Source organism: Ovis aries, chromosome 6 (assembly GCF_016772045.2).
Source record: "Ovis aries strain OAR_USU_Benz2616 breed Rambouillet chromosome 6, ARS-UI_Ramb_v3.0, whole genome shotgun sequence".
In the NCBI taxonomy this organism is placed as follows: Eukaryota; Metazoa; Chordata; class Mammalia; order Artiodactyla; family Bovidae; genus Ovis; species Ovis aries.
In genome coordinates this window covers 20,035,424-20,045,155 of record NC_056059.1, presented here as the reverse complement: position 1 = coordinate 20,045,155, position 9,732 = coordinate 20,035,424, and positions in this window count along the sequence as shown.

Genomic DNA, 9,732 nt, shown 5'->3' with positions numbered 1-9,732 from the left:
TTATTATTGTTTTAATATTTTTGCCCAAATTACTAGTAACAATGCAATCTTTTTATGTATTTAATCATCAGTATGCTTTCTACTATTTCAAGGACTAACCTGCTCAAATTCATTGCCTATTGCCAACTCTGGATTGGAAGGGGCTAGATTTTTTACTCTTTTTTCTACTTTATATGTAATAATTTATTAAGTATGTTTGATATGAATCCTTTATTTTTTATGTTGTGAATATATTCTCCTTGTCTGATAATTAACTTTTCAGTCAGTCAGTCAGTCAGTTCAGTTGCTCAGTCGTGTCCTACTCTTTGCAACCCTGTGGACTGCAGCACGCCAGGCCTCCCTGTCCATCACCAACTCCCAGGGTTTACTCATACTCATGTCAGTTGAGTCAGTGATGCCATCCAACCATCTCAACCAAAGTTGTTCAATATGTGGCTTATAAATACAAAACATATTAACAGAAACAACTGCCACCATGTATACACCTGGGTAATGAATAGATGAAAAACAACATATAGGTAAAGAATAGCCAATCAAAATGTTGTTCATGAAATATTTGGTAACATGGGAAATTGGATATGCTTTAGCACTAATTACATATATATATATACAAATATAGAACAAGTTCCTGGAGTTGGTGATGGACAGGGAAGCTGGCGTGCTGCAGTCCATGGGGCCACAAAGAGTCGGGCATGACTGAGTGACTGAAATGACTGACTTGATACATATATAGAAAATATGTCTGAAATAGTATATCAATGAAAATTTATATAACGATAATAGATGTACAATGATAACCATGATTTTTAAAATGATGCCAAAATTAAGAAGTAGCTTCTGGGCAAATATCAAACCCAACCACTCTCAGTAAAACATGTTCTAAAGATACAATTGAAAGTGTGACTTTAAAGCCTTCTGGTGAAACCTCAGAAAACTCTAAGGGGAATATTTTTGTTGAACATAGGCTTTTAAGAAGCACATAGTATTATTCTTAGGCCATCTTAGCAGAAGTCTAAGGTAGAGAAGGATTTATCTTAAAAAGATTTGTGTGTGTGACTTTTGTTTAATGAGCTAAATTTCAATGAGATTCATGAAAGACAAAAAAAAATTTTAAGAGACTTACATTGCAGAAGCATCACCTGTCTGGGTGACAAAGGTTAGAAATAGCACAGAATGAAAACAGGCCTTACATTATCTCAGATTTATAGAGAAATGTAGTATCTCATGCGTTGCTGTTGTTCAGTCACCAAGCCATGTCTGACTCTTCTCGACTCCGTGGGCTACAGCCCACCAGGCTTCCCTGTCCCTCACAATATCTCATACATATTAAAATGTAAAGGGATTCTATAAAAGGTGTTGAAATGAATTCTCTAAAATATCACTACTGTTTCTGGATGGTGGGACCTTGGGATGATGCCTTCTATCTCCTTATGCTAATCAGTACTTCTCAAATTTTCCATGAGTGTGAGTTATATTGCTTATCCTTCTAAAAACGCATAGAAACAAACTAACAGGAATGAAGGAAGCCAAAACAAGATCAAATGGTTATTAACCTCCCCATGTGTCTAGCAGACATGTCTTCCCCCCTTTTCATGCCTCCTCAGTGTCTGCTAGACACATGGGGAGGTTAATAACCATTTCCCCTCCTTGTTATTGGGCTTCCCTGGTGACTCAGATGGTGAAGAATCTGCCTGCAATGAGGGAGACCCAGGTTTGATCCCTGGGTCAGGAAGATCCCCTGGAGTTGGAAATGGCAACCCACTCTAGTATGCTTGTCTGGAGAATTCTGTGGACAGAGGATCCTGGCAGGCTATATCTATGGGGTCGCAAAGAGTTGAACACATCAGAGCGACTAACACACAGTCCTAGTCATTGTTGTGTTTTACTCCCTTTCCTTGATAAGCTTCTCAAATGTGTGGATTATATTTATCCTGAAGTTGTTTCTTACAATTATTTCTTTAAACCTCTGAAATCTAGCTCATGTCACTCTACTCTTCTGAAAATGATCTTCAATCATCACCAATCACAGACTGCTGTTCAATGAACATTCTCTCAATCTGTGGTACTGTAACCCCCTTCTTACAAAAGTTGAAAAGCACTTAGAATATGGAGGAAAAACTGCATCAGGGGAGTAAATATGATCTTGTTTTAGAAAAATAACTCTGTTGTCCTTTGTGAGGTAAAGGGAACACAGTTGTAGAAGAATTACCATTTGCACTTCCTTTTTTGGGAGATGTCTATTCATGATCTTTGCCCACATTTTATTACTGAGGGGTTGTCGTTGTTAAGTTGCTAAGTCATGCGGGACTCTTTTGTGATGTCCTTTTTATCAGTTTCTTGAATTCTTGCCAGTAAGATATGATTAATGATCTTAACTCTTTCATATTTGTGATTTTCTCATTTGCCTTATGATTTTATTTTTGCATTTTTGAGTCTTTGTTTTTGTTATAAATATATGTTCCATATAACAAACTCAAACACAGACATGCATAAAACACAAAGCAGAGGACAGGATAACTTGGTGTGAAAAAATCATCCTAAACTAATCCTTCCCCCCTTTTCACGCCTCCTCAGTTTGTTTACAGCATTGTTTAAGATCATGTGTGTATCAGCGTGCTTTCAATAGAGATTTTCATTTCTCCAGGATGGCCTGGTGTTTTGGATTGGAAGGAGAAGAGAAGGGAAGGCTTGGTGCCTCTACTGAACCCCTAGTGTCCTTTCTGCCTGAAATCTGAGTGGAAATAGTACTGATCTAGAACTTCCATGGAAAGTATGGCAAAATATTTTGGTGACTAAAGAAACACTATGAAATGACTCTTTGTTTCAGACTTGATTTGTCAAGTCATCTATGAAAACAAATCGCAAAACCATTAAAAAGCATTAGGGAAAGCTATATTAACGTAGCTTTATTAATACGAGTTCCTCTGCAAACACAAACCCACCAGACAGCTGTTTCCACAAGAAAGCACTAATGAGTCTTCTAGTACTGGTCTCTACAGTTCTATATAACGCATTGTTCACTGCAATCAAGGGAACACTCTAAAGCTTGGCAGGCACACAAAGACAGATATTTTGGCTGCTAGTATTTGCTGATCTTTGTTTCCTTTGAGAGAGGGAAGAAAGGGAAACAAATTTGTCCAAAGGAACCAGATATACAATTTTTATTTTACCTAGGTTTAAAACCTCCATGAATTTGCTACTGTGATGAATTTCGTTTATATTGTTGAGGTTTGTATTTTGTCTACTTAACTGAGCAGATTGTTTATCAGGTCCCTGAACACAGACAATGAGAGTCATTGCAGTCTGCTTTTAAGACTACAGATATAGAACTCTCTCCCTCCCTTTCTTTCTTCCCCTTCAGGGAAAAAAAGTCCAGGAGCCCTGGCAATAAATTCTCCTAACCTTCTCCCCTTATCCCAGAACAGAAAATATAGCTTCTTTGTGGAGATGGTAGACTTTGCCATTCACTTATTCATTTATTCTTTAAACATTTATAAAATAACATTTATATAAGCTCTCCTTTAGTCACCAGAGATGCAGAGATGAATAGAATACAGGCCTTACCTTGAGTCCCTGCCAGAGGACAAGTCAGAGCTACAAAATATTATTGCCAGTGAGGTCAAATTACAATACACGAAGAAAAGAGCCAGGATTTGTAGAAAGTGGCTAAGAGAACTCACACATAGAATCACCACATAGACATGGGAGATGATGTTACAGCTGCATGGAGATTTAGGAGGCTGAAAAGCGTTGCCTAGGTAGACAAGGCAGGGACAATATTCTAGAAGAAGAAAAGAATGAATGAAGCAGCAAAGATTATTTCCCCTTTTTTGCTTTCTCTATCCTCTCACTCGGTAAACTCTTTCTTGCCACTTTCTTTCATTCCCTTCATTTAAAAAAAGCTGACCCATCAAACAACAGGAATTAAGTTTAATGTATATGAAACTTCTCAAAATGCTCAAAGGAAGGATGCCCTGGAACTATAAATATATTCAAATAATTTACAAAATATCATTATGTTAATGAATTAGTGTTTCTGGAATCATATTTTAATTTTATGCAAAATATTTCTAGTCTATGGAAAGGAAAAAAAGAGTGTGTACACAAAGATTTATGTGCAGGGACGTTTAATGTTACATCATTTATAATAAAAAACGGGAATATCCAAGTTCTAACTTGAGACAACTAGTTATATAAATTATACATATTAATATGACACAGAGAGATGCTCATTACATTTTCTTAATTGAAATAGTTACAAAAATCTGCAAAAAATGGTCTCATATTTGTATCAGTTCAGTTCAGTTTAGTCGCTCAGCCATGTCCAACCCTTTACAAACCCATGGACTGCAGCATACCAGGCTTCCCTGTCCACCACCAGTTCCTGAAGCTTGCCCAAACTCATGTCCATTGAGTCAGTGATGCCATCCAATCATCTCATCCTCTGTCGTCCCCTTCTCCTCCTGCCTTTAATCTTTCCCAGTATCAGGGTCTTTTCCAATGAGTCAGTTCTTCACATCAGGCGGCCAAAGTATTGGAGTTTCAGCTTCAGCATCAGTCCTCCAAAGAACATTCAGGACTGATTTCCCTTAGGATGGACTGGTTGGATCTCCTTGCAGTCCAAGGGACTTTGAAGAGTCATATTTGTACAGAAATGCATAAAAGAGAAATTGCACAAAGGATGTACTGTCTGTGAAAGAAATACTTTTATTTCCAGGTCCTGGAGTTGCAGTTAATTTTTATTATCTCTTTCTGTGTTTTCAGTACTGTCTATAATAAACGTGTCTCATTTTATAATCATAAGAAAAATCATAATAAATTTCAACAGCAGGGGTTGGGTCAAATAATAGTTTAATGGACTTACAGAATTTTAACTCGAATCTTTGCTTTCTGAATGAAATATCAAAGGGAAATAAACACCAGGAACATCTGCTTGTCTTGTAAAGGAGAACTGGGACATTGGGTTTTAATCGATTGGATAAACATTTGAAAAAACTAAGTGGAAACTGTTATTCAGATTCAAACACTTTGCTTGCAAACAAAATTTCAAATATTTTTCTGTCTTCAACTTTAAGTAAAAAAAACTTAAAAGCATAGCACATATTTTGAATTAAGCCTGTTCACCTTCAGATGAACTTCAAGATATAATTTTAAAACATATCCTTTAAAAGATAATTAAGATTGAATTATTACTGGCTTAAAGAGTATTCTTTTTGTATACTACAGTTTAGCAGCCAGATACAGATTAGTATTTATCAATCCAAGGTGACCTTTGCTCTGTCAATAACATTGCTTGGAAATGAACTCTCAAAATTTGTCTTTCTTAGCACCTGTTCTGATTTTTAAAGTAAAGTTCTAGCATTGTAAAAGCTATTTTCTTCTTTCACAGATGACAAATATGTCATCAGTGAGGTTGTGATGTATTGATTTGTTGAAAATCATAGTAATAATTATATTTCCTTGTCATTAACTATATGCCAGTGTCACAGAGGTGGTGAGGGAGGTATAATTATGAGAATTTAACTGGGCCAAAAGTTATGACCAACCTAGATAGCATATTGAAAAGCAGAGACATTACTTTGCCAACAAAGGTCCGTCTAGTCAAGGCTATGGTTTTTCCAGTGGTCATGTATGGATGTGAGAGTTGGACTGTGAAGAAAGCTGAGTGCCGAAGAATTGATGCTTTTGAACTGTGGTGTTGGAGAAGACTCTTGAGAGTCCCTTGGCCTGCAAGGAGATCCAACCAGTCCATTCTAAAGGAGATCAGTCCTGGGATTTCTTTGGAGGGAATGATGCTGAAGCTGAAACTCCAGTACTTTGGCCACCTCATGCGAAGAGTTGACTCATTGGAAAAGACTCTGATGCTGGGAGGGATTGGGGGCAGGAGGAGAAGGGGCCGACAGAGGATGAGATGGCTGAACGGCATCACTGACTCGGTGGACACAAGTCTGAGTGAACTCCGGGAGTTGGTGATGGACAGGGAGGCCTGGCGTGTTGCAATTCATGGGGTCACAAAGAGTCCGACATGACTGAGCGACTGAACTGAACTGAACTGAACTGGGCCAAAATAATTAGAATGTAATTTCTTTAAAAGATAAGTATTTTTTCAATAATGTTACATGTATATGGCATAATAGTTAGAAATTTATACCTGAGTTTGGATTCTGACTCCATAACTTACCGTTTATAATGTTGGTAAATTACTTAAACTCTCTAACCTTAATTTTACTCTTTGTACATCAAGAGTCATTGTATCTATCTCATGAGGTTCTTGTGAGAATTAAGTGCCAGGATCCATGAGAAGTACCTTGCTTATAGCTTGCACACACTGAGCACTCAATAAATCCTAGCTAGTGATATGTTTCCATAGCATTCTTGACACAAAACACAGATAGAAGCATAAAGCACCTCTGTTTATGTTTTGAATCTCTTTTATTCAATTGCATGCTTACAGGATACCTTTTCTCATTCTCTGGTATGCAACGTACTAAACAGAAAAGGTAAGACATTAACTTTCTCTGGCAAGTGTTGAAAGCTCTTGTGATTTTCCTCATGTAGTTGTTCTTAGATTTAGGCTAAAAGATTTTAAATCGTCAAACTGTCCAAACTGAACTAACTCAATGTGGGACAGTTCTGAATATGACATACAGGGTTCTGAGAATGTGCTCGTGGATCCTGCAACAATGAAATGTTTTCCACTTATTAAAAAACAAAACTATAGTCTGCCTTATAGATCCATTCTATTCTTCCATTTGTTTAACATGTTGGATGCACAGGAATTTTTATTTAGGGGAAAAAGTCTTGCCCTAACTGCCACCCCACCACACCATAAATAAATACATTCTATACTCTGGTCTAAGAAATAGTAATTTAGGTGCCAACTTGAAGCCATTGTTTTCTAGGCAGTCCTGAAGCCACAGTGAAGACACTTTTCCTTTCTTTTATCTGGAATGCTTACACTGACAAAAAAAAAAAAAAAAGGAGAGCATTGAAAGCTGTTCTTTACTGATAGGAGTTTTTTGTTATCTTTTTTTTTTTTTTTTCTCCAATCACAGTGCTTTGATGTAATAAGGTAACAGATACCAACCTTCAGGAATGAGAAACTTTCATTTCTATCTCTCCATCTCAAGTTTTCATAATTGTCCTAACACTTACAGCTTTTGTCCAAGACTCAAATCAGATGGAATTTCAGAAAATATTTACTTTTCCTTTGAGTTTATATGCAACTTTATTTATTGTCACTTTTGTGGATAAATATGTAGAGTGCTGCTGCTGCTGCTACTAAGTTGCTTCAGTCGTGTCCAACTCTGTGCGACCCCATAGATGGCAGCCCTCCAGGCTCCCCTGTCCCTGGGATTCTCCAGGCAAGAACACTGGAGTGGGTTGCCATTTCCTTCTCCAATGCATGAAAGTGAAAAGTGAAAGGGAAGTTGCTCAGTTGTGTCTGACCCTCAGCGACCCCATGGACTGCAGCCTACCAGGCTCCTCCATCCATGGGATTTTCCAGGCAAGAGTACTGGAGTGGGGTGCCATTGGCTTCTCCAAAATATGTAGAGTATCTTTCTCTAAATCACAAGATGAAGAGATAGAGAAGCTACCATTCTGATCACTCTTTTCTTCTCTGTTTTGCTTACAATTAAATCAGTATCACCTTCTTCATTATTAAAGGGAGGAAATAAGACCTTGGTGATTTACTCTTAGAAATAAATCATCCCAAAGACAGAAATTTCCAAAATTAAAGTCTGTATTTTAATATGAAATGAAACTTGGTAACTCAGCATTTATATTTAATAGTAGCTTTTTATTGACTTAAAGAAAGATACTGATTTGGATTTAATATAACAATATACTTCTAGAAACGTTTTCTATGAGGGTTATACACATATTCACTGGTAAAGTTAGAGGTACCCCATTTTGTCTGTTTTGTTTAACATTTTAAGTAACTTTAAAGATACACCTTAAAGGAAATTTAATCATCTTAAATTATTAAGCTGATTAGTTGCCGACTAAGGTCCGTCTAGTCAAGGCTATGGTTTTTCCAGTGCTCATGAATGGATGTGAGAGTTGGACTGTGAAGAAGGCTGAGCACCAAAGAATTGATGGTTTTGAACTGTGGTGTTGGAGAAGACTCTTGAGAGTCCCTTGGACTGCAAGGAGATCCAACCAGTCCATTCTGAAGGAGATCAGCCCTGGGATTTCTTTGGAAGGAATGATGCTAAAGCTGAAACTCCAGTACTTTGGCCACCTCATGCGAAGAGTTGACTCATTGGAAAAGACCCTGATGCTAGGAGGGATTGGGGGCAGGAGGAGAAGGGGACGACTGAGGATGAGATGGCTGGATGGCATCACTGACTCGATGGACGAGAGTCTGAGTGAACTCTGGGAGTTGGTGATGGACATGGAGGCCTGGCGTGCTGCGATTCATGGGGTCGCAAAGAGTCAGACACGACTGAGTAACTGAACTGAACTGAAGCTTCGTAGTTACCACTAACTAGAAGTGAGAGTTCCATAAAGAAAACAAGTCTTATACTAAATTCCCATTCTCTCTCTCTCTCTGTCACACACACACACACACACATACACTCACATTTACTAAACAATATTTGTTAGCAAACAGGTAAAAATCAGTTAATACAATGTGTATTAAATTGGGTGATGCAGCCTATCACCACTGTGGGTGGAGACAAATAGGAGACACTCAGTAAGTTTTCAATGACTCATACTGTGACTTCACCTTTCACCTTAATTTCCCTACAGAACAAACTATTTAAGTAACATAAATAATTTCTTGAAACTAAAATCAAAATGAGTCTCAGTTAAAGTGATAAGATAAAGTACACAGGTACATGTTGGTCAATTGACCTTGTCGCTAGTTTATAATGACTACCTACTTCTGACTTTCTTGTGACTTTTTCTAAATCTTCACATGAATTGTCACACTCATCTCTCTATTTACCCTTGAGCATTCTCACTTTCCCCTTCTACCTCCTGATACATACGCAGCCCTGCACCTTGCCGTAATTATATACTCAAGGTTTCTCTTGTAACCTGTCAGCAGAGTCAAGATTCCTTCTGTTTCCTTGGTAATAGGTTAAAGCAGTTATCCCAGTCTGCCCAAGTTGGATTAAATATCACCTTGTTGAATAGTCTGCTTACTGAATTTCCCTGTATAAACTTCTCTCTTCGGGTGTACACAGTCCTAGTTCAGAATCTCTGAGCAGTTTCTTCTTTCTTGCTTTTGATAGTCTCACTAAATCTCTGATTATTGCCTTCTAAAAGGTCCTTCTATTTTCTCAACTTACTTGCATTCTAAAAACTTTTGGCTTTCTTACGATTCTTATTTCCAGCCTTTATAATCCCACCCAAAATGGTCTGCACACTTCGTTTATACATTATTCATACTAATATTAGGGCAACACTTAGAACATTTAAAATCAAGTGGCGTATTTGTTTTTAAGTTTGTCTCTGGTTGCTCTGGATTACTCTTAATCTACATATATATTGTCACAAGGAAAGGAGGAGGGAGATATCTGTGTAAAGAATGCCTACAAAATGAAATTTTTGTCTATGAGAATCTAGGCCAGTTATATCACAGTTTGCAACCATGGGGGCTTCCCTGATAGCTCAGCTGGTAAAGAATCCGCCTGCAATGTGGGAGACCTGAGTTCAGTCCCAGGGTTTGGGAAGATCCCCTAGAGCAGGGAAAGGCTAGCCACTCCAGTATACTGGCCT